Raw genomic sequence first — 12,379 nt, forward strand, 5'->3', positions numbered from 1 at the left:
TCACTAACATCACCTCCCCCAAAGAAAATGACCCAACTCTGTTTTAATCCTGTTTAAGTCAACCAGATGTCCCCAAAGGTGGATGCGCATCACAACTGACTGGATGCAGACATCCCTGCATTGAGCTCCCCTGGATGAGAAGCCTGAGCCCTGACCCACCTGAAGCTGGATAAAGATTCTGTGTATAAGCGGCACCTGTGACAGAGGAAGCCAAAAAACCCATCATTGGCTTAAATCTCTGTGGTGGAATGAGAAGGCCATGCCAAGATGGCCACTGGCAAAGGAGCCTGCCTGGCAACAAGCTGTGATTGGATGGCTTCGGAAACCACATGGCAACGGAGCCTGCCTGTCAACAGGCTGTGATTGGTTAGGGCATAAATTGTCCCTTGACCGGATTGGCTGCCTCAGCTATATAAGCTGCTGCACCAACTGAAATAAACGAGTCTGCAGGCTGCTCACATCTGGCCCGCTTTCACCCAACTCCCGGTGTCTTTGTGGTGACACTGCACCTCTTGCCCCCACCACACTCCTCCTCTCAGAACGAATCCACAGCAACAAATCTCCACCCCCAGTTGAACATGAACTCCTGGAAGTGGACACAGGCACCTGCCCCTTTTGCATATATATACTCCATCTCAGAACTGCCCCAAACTTAATAAATATTGCAACTTCCCTAAAAGCGAGCCCTGGACAATGTATAACTCCTGGTTGAGTGGGAGCCTGGGTTTTGGTCACTTGACACCTCTGCTACTGGCTTGGCTAACCCAAATATAAACCTTTCTGCCTACAGTTCAACCCATTGTCTGGATGTTCCCACTGGCACACATGCTGGAGAAGATCCCTGAGGTTTTCTGCCAGTCACAGTTTGGGAGATGAATTCAGGGTGCCTGGCCACTGTCTTGGTGACCCTCCTGATATAACCCTAAGTGATTTTAGCTGGGTTGTGCATTGTAACTTCTGCCTTGCTTTTTACATTATTCCAAACCAAGGTAAGCAGAGTATCCCAGTTGGGGCCCTGTAGCTCCTTTGGTCCACCCAACCTTCAGTAATGCTGTATTAAGAACTCTGTGGGGCTAGCACTGTGGCGTTGCAGGTAAAGCTGCTGCCTGCAGTGCCAGATCCCATACGGGCGCCAGTTCTAATTCTGGCTGCTCCACTTCCAATCCAGCTCTCTGCTATGGCCTTGGAAAACAGAAGAAGATGACCCAAGTCCTTGGGCACCTGCACCCACGTGGGAGACTGGGAAGAAGCTCCTGGCTCCTGGCTTCGGATCGGCACAGCTCCAGCTGTTGTGGCCAATTGGGGAGTGAACCAGCGGGTAGAAGATCTCTCTCTCTCTCTCTGCTTCTCCTTCTCTCTCTGTGTAAATCTGACTTTCAAATAAATAAATCTTTAAAAAAAAGAACTTTGTGTTAATCTCACCACTATTTCATTTTATTCACCATATTTTAAGTAACCCTTTGATCTAAAAATTTTCCACCCTAAGTTTTTACTTCCAAAAGGATGTCTCCTAGGAAAAACATGATAAAATTATTTATTAACTCAAGGCACAGAACTTAGGTTTCAGGTTTATTTTCAGGTTTATATTCAGGTTTATTTCAGCATTATTTGCTGAGACAAATCAGGCCTAAGGAGGAAGCACAGTGAGGCCACAGTGGTCAGAGGGGCACCTGTTCTGTAGTTAGGTCTCTGTCCTGCCCACTGTGTAAGCTCTTAGCCACTCAGCCCTCCCTGCCTTCCAGGTGCAGAAAGCAGACACCCTAATCAATGGAAATTTCTTTTACAGATGTAAATTTTTCCTGTAAAAGAGTCTCAAAATAACCAACTGAAAATATTCCTTATTCCAGAGAGGCATATTTTGAAAACTATTGGCTAGATTGGCAGTTTCCTAGCCTAGATTGTGTCTGTTTTTAAGATTTCTTTTATATATTTTTTATATTCCACAAGTTCTTATATGGTTGCTTAACAAGTGATAACTGCATTTTTATGGAGTACAATGTTGTATTTCAAGAAGGCTATCCAGCAGGTATTGATTAAATCATAGTGATCAGCATTCCATCTCCTCCTCCTTTCTCCCTGTTTGCAGCCTTCTGGCTCTTCTTTTTTAGTTTATCATAAAATCTACAGTAGGCTATGGTGGACTGTAGTCCCCCAAGTGCTGTGCAGCACCAGGACACATTTCTTCTATCTAAATGTGTTAAGGTTCCCATTATCCAACCTCCTCTGTCCTCCCCCCCACCTCCCTCCCATCCCCTGGTCACTAGTCTACATTCAGATCAACTTCTCTTCTGGCTTCACACAGGAGAGAGGACATGCGGTATTTGTCTTTCTGTGCTGTCTTACTTCATGTACCTTAATTCCCCCTTGTTCCACCCATGTTGCTGCACATGGCAGAATTTCATTCTGTATGCTTGAATATCCCACGGTAAATATATACATTTTCTTTATTTCTTCATCTGTCTGTAGACACCTCAGTTAATGTCCTGTCTTGGGAGTGCAGCTGCCTTTTTCCTAGGCTGATCTAATTTCTTTTTGCCAATTTTTTTTTTGACAGGCAGAGTGGACAGTGAGAGAGACAGACAGAAAGGTCTTCCTTTTGCCATTGGTTCACCCTCCAATGGCCACCGCAGCTGGTGCACTGCACCCAGCGCACCGCACTGATCCAAAGGCAGGAGCCAGGTGCTTATCCTGGTCTCCCATGTGGGTGCAGGGCCCAACCACTTGGGCCATCCTCCACTGCCTTCCTGGGCCACAGCAGATAGCTGGCCTGGAAGAGGGGCAACCAGGACAGAATCCGGCACCCTGACTGGGACTAGAACCCGGGGTGCCAGCGCCGCAAGGCGGAGGATTAGCCTATTGAGCCACGGCGCCGGCCTTCTTTTTGGATATATACCCGAAATTGGCAGAGTTTAATCATATGGTAAATATGTTTCAGTGTTCTGTGGAACCTCCACACTTCCCTCCATAATGGCTGTATTAATTTATGTTCCCATCAACTGAGAACTGTGTATCAGCTACTTTTATGCACATCCTCACTAGTATTTGTTATTTATGGTCTTTTTAATAATAGTCATTCTAGGGGCTGGTGTTGTGAGGTAGTGGGTAAAGCCACCATGTGCAACTCTGACATCCCAATTAGGGATGCCAATTCAAGTTCCGGCTGCTCCACTTCCAATCCAGGGTTCCCTGCTAATGGCCTGGGAAAACACCAAAAGGTTGTTCAAGTGCTTGGGCCCCTGCATCCATGTGGGAGATCTGGAAGACGCTAATGGCTCCTGATTTCGGTATGGCCCAGTCCTAGCTGTTGCAGCCAATTTGGGAGTGAACCAGTGAATAGAAGATTCATTCTTTCCCTCCCTCCCTCCCTCCCTCCCTTTCTCTCTCTCTCTCTCCCCCTATTTCTTTATAACTCTAGCTTTCAAATTAATTAATTAAAAGTAATGGCCATTCAAACTGGAGTAATATAGTTCCCCATTGTGGTTTTGATTTGCATTTCCTTGATGGCTAATGATATTGAAAATTTTTCATACATTTGTTGTTTGTATTTTTTTTAAGAAATGTCATATTAGATCGTTTCATTTTTTTAATTGGGTTGTGATGCTGTTTGTTGAACTCCTTATATATACTGGGTATCTCTTGCCACATATATAGTTTGAAAATATTTTCTCCCATTCTCTGTTTGTTCATTCTGTTCATTGTTTCCTTTGCCATGCAGAAGATTGTTAGTTTGATGAAATTCCTATTTTTGGGTTGGTTGCATGTGCTTTTGGGACCTTATCTATAAAATCATTTTCTATACCAATGACTTGAAATATTTTCCTTGCTCCTCTCTGGTAATTTCAATTTAGTTTTTTGTTTGTTTGTTTGGTTGGTTGGTTGGTTTTTTGTTTTTTTTTGTTTTTTTTGTTTTTTTTACAAGCAGAGTTAGTGAGAGAGAAAGACAGAAAGGTCTTCCTTCCATTGGTTCATCCCCCAAATGGCCGCTATGGCCAGCGCACTGTGCCAATCCAAAGCCAGCAGCCAGGTGCTTCCTCCTGGTCTCCCATGCGGGTGCAGGGCCCAAGCACTTGGGCATCCTCCACTGACTTCCTGGGCCACAGCAGAGAGCTGGACTGGAAGAGGAGCAACCGGGACAGAATCTGGAGCCCCAACTGGGACTAGAACCCAGAGTGCCGACGCCACAGGTGGAGGATTAGCCTAGTGAGCCACGGTGCCGACCAAATTTAGTTCTTAAATTTAGTCTTGGTTATTTTGAGTTGAATTTCACATACAGTAAGAAATAAAGGCTTATTTTTTTCTGCATTTCAATATCCAATTTTCCTAGCACCGTTTATCAAACAGACTATACTTTCCTACTGTATATTATTGGCACTTTTATCAAGAATCTGTTATAGGGGCTGGCACTGTGGCATACCAGGTTAAGTCACTGTCTGCAGTACTGGCATCCCATGTGGGTGCCAGTTCATGTCCTGGGTGCTCTATTTCCAATCCAGATAACTGCTAATAGCCTGAGAAAGCAGTATAAGATGGTCCATGTCCTTGGGCCCCTGCACCCATGTGAGAAACCCAGAAGCTCCTGGCTCCTGGCTTCAGATAGGCTCAGCTCTGTCTGTAACAGCCATCTGGGGAGTGAACCAGCAAATGGAAGACCTCTCTCTCTCTCTCTCTCTCTCTCTCTCTCCCTCTCTCCCTCTCTGTAACTCTGCCTGTCAAATAAATAATTTTTATTTATTTTTTATTTTTTATTTATTTGACAGGTAGAGTTACAGTGAGAGAGAGACAGAAAGGTCTAGAATCCGGCACTCATATGGGATGCTGGCGCCGCAGGTGGAGGATTAACCAAGTGAGCTATGGCACGAGCACCATCAAATAAATAAATCTTTAAAATAAATAAAGTTTACTTTTAAGAGAAAGAATCAGCTGTAGCTGCATGGTTTATACCTAGGAAGCCAATTCTATTAATCTATTTATATACTAGTGCCATGCTGTTTTGTTTATTGCTCTGTAGTATGCCTTAAAATCAGGTATTGTTATGCCTCTAGCTTTGTTGTTTTTATTCAATATTGCTTTGGCTATTTGGGGTCTTTTGTGTTTCATAAGAATTTTTTTCTAGTTCTATTTAGAACATCATTGATATTTTCAAGATTGCATTAAATCTGTAAATTACTTTCGGTAATACGGCCTTTTTAACAATATGAATTCTTCCAATCTGAGAACACTGAAGGTCCTTCCATTTGAGTGTGTTTGTGTGTTCAATTTTGCATTGGTGCTTTGTAATCTTCATTATAGAGATTTTTACTTCCTTGTATAAATTTATTCTTAAGCACTATATTAGTAGCTATTGTGAAGGGGATTGCTTTTATGAATTCTTTTTCAGCAAGTTCTTTAGTGAGATATAAAAATGCTACTGATTTTTGTTTTTATCTTGAAGCCTTACTGAGTTCATTTATCAGTATTAATAATCTCATGCTGGAGTCTTCGGGTTTTTCTACATACAGAATCATAAGTAAATAGATAACTTGACTGCCTCTCTTCCCACCTTTATGCCTTTCAACTCTCTTGCCGAATTTCCCTAAAATTTCCAGCACTACACTGAACAAGAATGGTGACAGTGGAATTCCCTGACTTCAGATCATAAAAGAAACACTTTGAATTTTTCCCCAACCTACATGATGATAGCTCTGAATCTAAGCCTTCATTATGTTGAAGCATGATCCTCTGATATCTAATTTATTCATGGTCTTCATCAGGAAGAGACAGATGAATTTTATTGAATGATTTTTCTGAGTGGAGTCCACTGAAGTCTAGGACAAGCATTTTGGGTGTCTGGACACCATGTGGCTACTGCTAATTTTGCCTTTAGTCAGAAACTGGTTCATCCTTTTTTGTTTATTGTAGGTCATCAGTTGTTTTGGTTTTTTTCCCAAGAGTTTTGGGACATAGCCAAGAACATGACAATAGGCAGTGGACAGAGTTGGCAGAGAATATGGTCCGCAGGGGTTTGAGAAGGGTTTCAGTTGGCTGAATTGTGCCCATGGGAAAAGAAGGATCAACCAGAAAAATGCGCAGGACTAATTCTTGCAAATGTTTTCTGGAAATGGTCCAAATGCCTACTAGGTTGATATGGTGATCTTTCAGATTTGATTTGAAACCCCTACCAAACATTTCTTTCGTCTGAGAGATGAGTTCATTATTGTCCTGGAAGTGAAACCCAATGACTTGAGCCATCACCTGCCTCTCATAAGTGTGAACTAGCAAGAACCTGGAATCCGCAGAGCCAGGTCTCAAACCCAGGCCCCCAATATGAGTATTAGGAATTCCAACCAGGGTTTTTAACTGCTACCGCTGTGTTTTCAAACACCTACCGCTGTGAATAAATATGAATATTATAAGTGAAATGTCTTCTGCCCACTTTTTATTTAGGCTGCATGTTTTGTCAATTATTTATGGGAGTTCTTGATACACTGTTCTTGACAAAATGAGTCCTTTGTCAGATATATGTAAATATTTCTTCTAACGCTGACTATATCCTCAATAGTATCATTTGCTAAACAGAAATTTTAATTTTTTCTTGAGGTATGTAGCACTAATCTTCCTTTAACTGTGCAAATAGCAAAACTCACATTGAGAGGTTAGATAACTCCCTAGGTCATACATCCACAAAGTGAAGCTGTGATCCAAACCTGTTTCCCAGGTTTGGACATGGCCTTGCATTGGCTGAGGGCACAGCCCACTCTGCCCAGTCCTCACAGGGCCAATTCTGGCAAGTCCTTTCTCTCGGTGAGCTCCAGTGGGTTCATCTGCAAAGTGAGCACACCACGTCCTCCGGAGAACCAAATGACAATATAAATGCTAGGCTCAGTGCTGGCTTTCACTGAAGAGAATCCTTGGGGATTATTATGACCATCAGCAAGATGCTAAATAAATAACAAATCTACTGACTGCTCCAAATGTGATCTTCTTGGCAGATTTTGTTTTTCCTGCCTCAGCAGGAGTTCAGTTTCTTTCAACATTTACTTAAATGCACTGGGCAACTGGGGACACGGAGGTGAATGTTCCAAGTGACAGACAATTAAGTCTTAGCAAAATTAAGTTTTTAAAGTTGCAGTCGCCAAAAGGAAAAAACAAAAACATTACAAGGACTGCTGGCTGTAACAAACCATCTTGGATCTCTGCCCCACAGGAAGTCTTCTACAGACCCACAATGACTTAGAAATTGTAGAAATCCATCTCTATATTGCCATCATGTAGGCAAATTCTCAGCTGAGAAAACATTGATGTGCAGGGTAGAAACCATCTGATATTCCTGAGACAGCCCAGAGCCCCTTATTCTCCAGGCAAACCCCCTCCCAAGCTACCCCAGACAGGGCCTGAACACTGGCAACACTGCCTCTAAGCTCAGAGGAGCGGTGACACAGGAAATCTGTCTGTTTGACAGCATGTGCTAATTAACGGTCCTCGAGCATGAAGTCCAGCTCTGCCTTCCCTGCCTCAGCTGTGAACAGAAAACCAGAGAAAATCAAGATCCCACCTTGGGTCAGGCTTCAGGTCTGGGAAAGGAGCCTCCTAAACATGTCTTCCCAGCCGCCCACGCAGGGGGACTACCTGCTGGCCACCCACCCTTCTACCTCCCTTGGGACAGTATACCCTCTCCTGAAGTTCCTCTCCAATCTCCCTCTAGGGCTCATCTCCAAGTGCTTCCTCCAGAGCGGGTCTGGGCCTGCCTCCTGCTCCCAGAGAACCTGACCTCACACCAGCTCTTTATTTTTCATCGTTCCCCACAGGGCTGTAGTGTGATCTTCATAAAAGCACAGACAAAGGTGTGATCGTATACACAGGTATGGGACCTGAGCCCGTGGACTAAGGTGAGCTGTGTATGTATTTTGTGTGTCTATACCGCATGTTTACTCACCTGTGAAGTACATCCTATTTGTGTGTCCATAGGTACTAATGCATCAGGTAACACCTCTGCACCCACCATTTCCATCCCAGGGCCATGGGGAGTGCCCCCACATCCGTATCACAGCTCCGGCTCACTGCTGGCTCAGGGTCCCAGTGGTATTGGCACCATCGATTCCTAAGCTCAGGGGCATTTCTTTCATTTCTGTGTTCTGCCATCATGAAAAGGGGGAGGGGCAACATCCACGTGGCATTACAAGGTGTTTCCATCATGTGCCACGCTACCTCCAGACTGTCTCCTCCTGGTGTTGGAGGAGCACATGAGTTCTGATGTCCACTTGATCCCCTTGATCTGCCGATTTTGTCTGGATGATACGCTCATTACTGTTACTGGGCGTGGGGCTCCTACTATTGTATTGCTTTCTCCATCAACATTTGCTTTATACATGTAGGTGCTACGCTGTTGACTGCATATTTGTTAGACAAATCTCTATTCATGCTCTTCCCACAGTGCCGGCCGCAAGTCACCACTTTTTTTTTTTTTTTTTTGACAGGCAGAGTGGACAGTGAGAAGAGAGACAGAAAGGTCTTCCTTTGCCATTGGTTCCCCTCCATGGCCGCCACGGCCAGCGTGCTGCGGCCAGCGCACCGCACTGATCCGAAGGCAGGCGCCAGCTGCTTATCCTGGTCTCCCATGGGGTGCAGGGCCCAAGCACTTGGGCCATCCTCCACTGCACTCCCGGGCCACAGCAGAGAGCTGGCCTGGAAGAGGGGCAACTGGGACAGAATCCGGCACCCCGACTGGGACTAGAACCCAGTGTGCTGGCGCCGCAGGCAGAGGATTAGCCTAGTGAGCTGCGGCGCCGGCTGCAAGTCACCACTCAAACTGCTTATACTTCTGGTGAGTGGAAAGTTCTGTCTTGTTGCCTTACTTGACAGTTCAGCAACTTTATAGGATTTGAGATCTAAATATTTGCTGACCGTACATCGGCTCTTCTGCAAACTATTTTTTAGTATCCAGTGCCGATCATTTTCTCATGTTGCTTCATCCATGCCACTTCGCAAAGGTTCTCTGTATCTGGTCCGTGTTCCTTCAGTTTTTTGCCTATGACCTGTGTGGTCAGTACTTTCTCCAATCTGTTACTTCTCTTCCAACACTGTTTCTGACCTCTGAGGAGTGCAGCTCTGGGCTTCAGGAGGGGCCTGGTGTATCTGCTTCTGGAATTCTGAGTGGCACAGGACAAATAATGCTGTCCAAGAAGCAGGCATGTCTACAGGTGTTAAGAATAAAGAATGAGAAAGTCAAGCGTAAGAGCAGAGCTCGTGTGATGGATACAAGTGCACATAACCAAGCTGGGGTCTTCCACTGAGGAAAACCCTCAGCCACCGCTCTAGGTGCACGGGCTCTTGGTGCTGCTCCCTGATGCTCAGCTGCTGTCCTTTGCTTTCTTCACCCACAACCTGGTTTCCCTGGTCACTCACCTTTCACATGGCTTGAGCAGCCCCACCAACACTGCAGCTCTGCTCTGGCCACAAGGTTTGTCTCTCTGCTCATGTAGCCTCTGGGTCAGGATCAACCGGACCTAATGACCTGCATGGGTGTCAGAGGTGAGCAGCAGGGAGGGCTGCCACGTGGCCTGTTGCCTGCAAAACAGGAGTGGGGAATTCTCTAGAAAGTGTTGCTGAGCATCCTGGAATCAGGGACAAGGCCCAGAGCTGTTCAGGTCCTATCTGCCTCTGCCCCATCCCCCAGTCAGGGTCAGCGTGGCTGGGCCTGTTTAGCAAAAACTCAACGTATAAGCAGCAGCTGCCAAAGGGACTACAAGACCAAAGAAGAGGCAGACAATGTTGAGTTACACAAAGTGATTTATTGAGGGGGTTTACAGAGAAGCATAGTCTTGGTGGCCATGCGACAATGGCTCCCATGCCACGAGGCAAAGGATTTTACAAAGGGGCCTGTGCTGATCAGAATGTACTTGATTTTTTTTTTTCTTTTTGGAAAAAAATATTAACATTCCAGGCCTCAGGTGAGAGACATTCTGAGCTTCAGGTATGGGGGCAGGTTTCTTCTTGTCATTCACCCCATCAAAGGGCTTGGAATGGCTCCGAGACCACCAGAGGACAAGAGGCAGTCACGTCAAGGCGGCCGTGTTCGCGTCAAGCTGATTTCCTGCAGCATGGCCTGGCTGTGCCTGTTCAGCTAACGTGATCCACGTGAGACCTGCCCTGCCCCACTCTGGGGTCTTTGAGTCAAGGAGACTTTTAGGGCAGAACTCTGGCCAAATGTGGCTTGAGAACAGAAACAAACTCAGGTTTCCAAGCATCATGCACACTCAGAACTAAGCAATTCAGGGGGTCCTGACCCTATGCCCCAGTCAGTTCTGCCTTTGCAGGATACCCGTGCCCTGTGGCCAAGGTACTCAGGAATTAGTCACCAAGGTGTGCAGCACTCAGCACCTCTTGGGGTTGGATTCTATCTTCATCAGAAAGATCTTCGACTGGGTCATCTTCAGTATCAGATATGCTGTTCTATCAGGCAGGCTGTCACTCACATTTGACAGGCATTTACTGAACACTCACCATGTGCCATGCCAGATGCTCTGCTTGATGCTGGGGACAAAGGGGCCTGGTTGTCCCCTGAGCAACTCGTCACTGCCCCTGGACTTAACTGCTGCTGCTCCTCAGAATGACAGCACTCTCATTCTTCTCAAAAATGACCCAGTAACCATTAGAAGCCACAAAGGCCACATTTAAGATTAGCATTTTGCAACTCATCAGGGGTAAAACTCTTTCATGCAAAACTTGAGCCTGGTGTAGTTATGACCATTCAGTGCTGCCCAAGAACCCATGAACACCAACCGGGGCTAGACGTCTCATCCCCAGAAGCACCCAGGGTCACCTGCACCTTGCTGAGGTCTAAACTTCAGACTCCTTGGGTCTCGAGCTGGAAGAAAGGCCCTGCTCCTGCAGAGCCTGCTTTGGCCTTTTGAGGGACAAACAGGCTTTTTTAAGCCCTCATTTCTCAGTGTGTTCTCACTGTGGCCCCAACCAATGATCACAGCAGTGGCATTTTTTAAAAGCAATAATGTCACCTTCCTCAGAAACGTGGCTTGTGTTGGCAGTGTCACTGTTTGGCTTCTCTTTGTTGGCCAAGGAATTCATCTGCTCTCCCTGCTGACTCCTCAGCTATGGTCAAGAGCTCGAGAGTTCCCCTCGGCTGGGCAGTGCTGAGCCACTGGGGGTGGATGGGCATCGGTGCCCTGCCCAGCAAGAAGCCTGGAGGCAGGGCAACAACAGGCTTCCTTCAAAGGCCTTGCTCAAGCATAGGAACCATGGAAACAACTGCTCTTCTCCAGTCACCCCCAAATCCACAAGCGCTACAGCCACATCTGGTGTAACCGGCGTCACACCATTTAGAAAGTGCGTGTTTTCATTAGTGTTCTTGCTGCTACGAACCAGAACTGGGGGCGGCGTTGTGGCGCAGCAGGTTAATGCCCTGGCCTGAAGCACCAGCATCCCATACGGGCACTGGTTTGAGTCCCGGCTGCTCCACTTCTGATCCAGCTCCCTGCTGTGGCCTGGGAAAGCAGTGGAAGATGGGCCAAGTCCTTGGGCCCCTGCACCCACATGGGAGACCCGGAAGAAGCTCCTGGCTTCGGATCGGCGCAGCTCTGGCCGCTGTGGCCAATTGGGGAGTGAGCCATTGGATGGGAGACCTCTTTCTCTGCCTCTCCTCTCTGTGTAACTCTTTCAAATAAATAAGTAATTCATTAAAAAAAAAAAAAAAAAAAACTGGCCAAGGACCCCCAAACCACTTCATGCTAGCACAAAGTATCACTGACATAAACAGTCCTAGCCACTCACGGTGGCACCCATTTGCCCCCTGCCCACTGCAGGAAAAGGGCCCGTCCCAATGGGGGTTGATTGAGGCGTGTCTCTTAACACCCTAAAGTTCAGCTGCTGTTGACTGGTGAGGAGGTGGGACTGGAGGCAGTGTTTCCTAGGGGACACACAACTCCTCCCCAGGGAGCAGGATCCCAAAGCATGAGAACTCCCAGAACTAAGCTCTCTGCCGTGAAGACTACCTAGATCAAAGCAGCCAGCAGACAGAACAAAGCAGACAGGAGCCCTGTGGTCAGCTGTCTTCCCGTAACAAGCCTTCCAATGAGTTCGCTTCACTTCCAAGGATGTAAGTGCCTCCTTGCTTCTGAGCGAGGTCTTCTCCAAGCCCCCAGAAGGCGCCCTCCCCTCAGCTGGCTCTTTTCCAAACGGCACTCCCACCCGAACCAGACCCTTGGTTGCTGGTGCAGAACCTTCCACAGCTCTCTCATGTGGTAGCGGATGGTGCACAGGCTCTGACAAGGCAGCTAGGTGCAACAGGTGGGAAGATATGTCTTTGTCAGTGTCGGTGAAAACCTACTAGAAACGACAGCTTTGCCAAGGGCGTGAGGACAAGCAGCAAAAGCTACTGCCACTTGGT

The sequence above is a fragment of the Lepus europaeus genome, chromosome 1 (assembly GCF_033115175.1).
Source record: "Lepus europaeus isolate LE1 chromosome 1, mLepTim1.pri, whole genome shotgun sequence".
Lineage (NCBI taxonomy): Eukaryota > Metazoa > Chordata > Mammalia > Lagomorpha > Leporidae > Lepus > Lepus europaeus.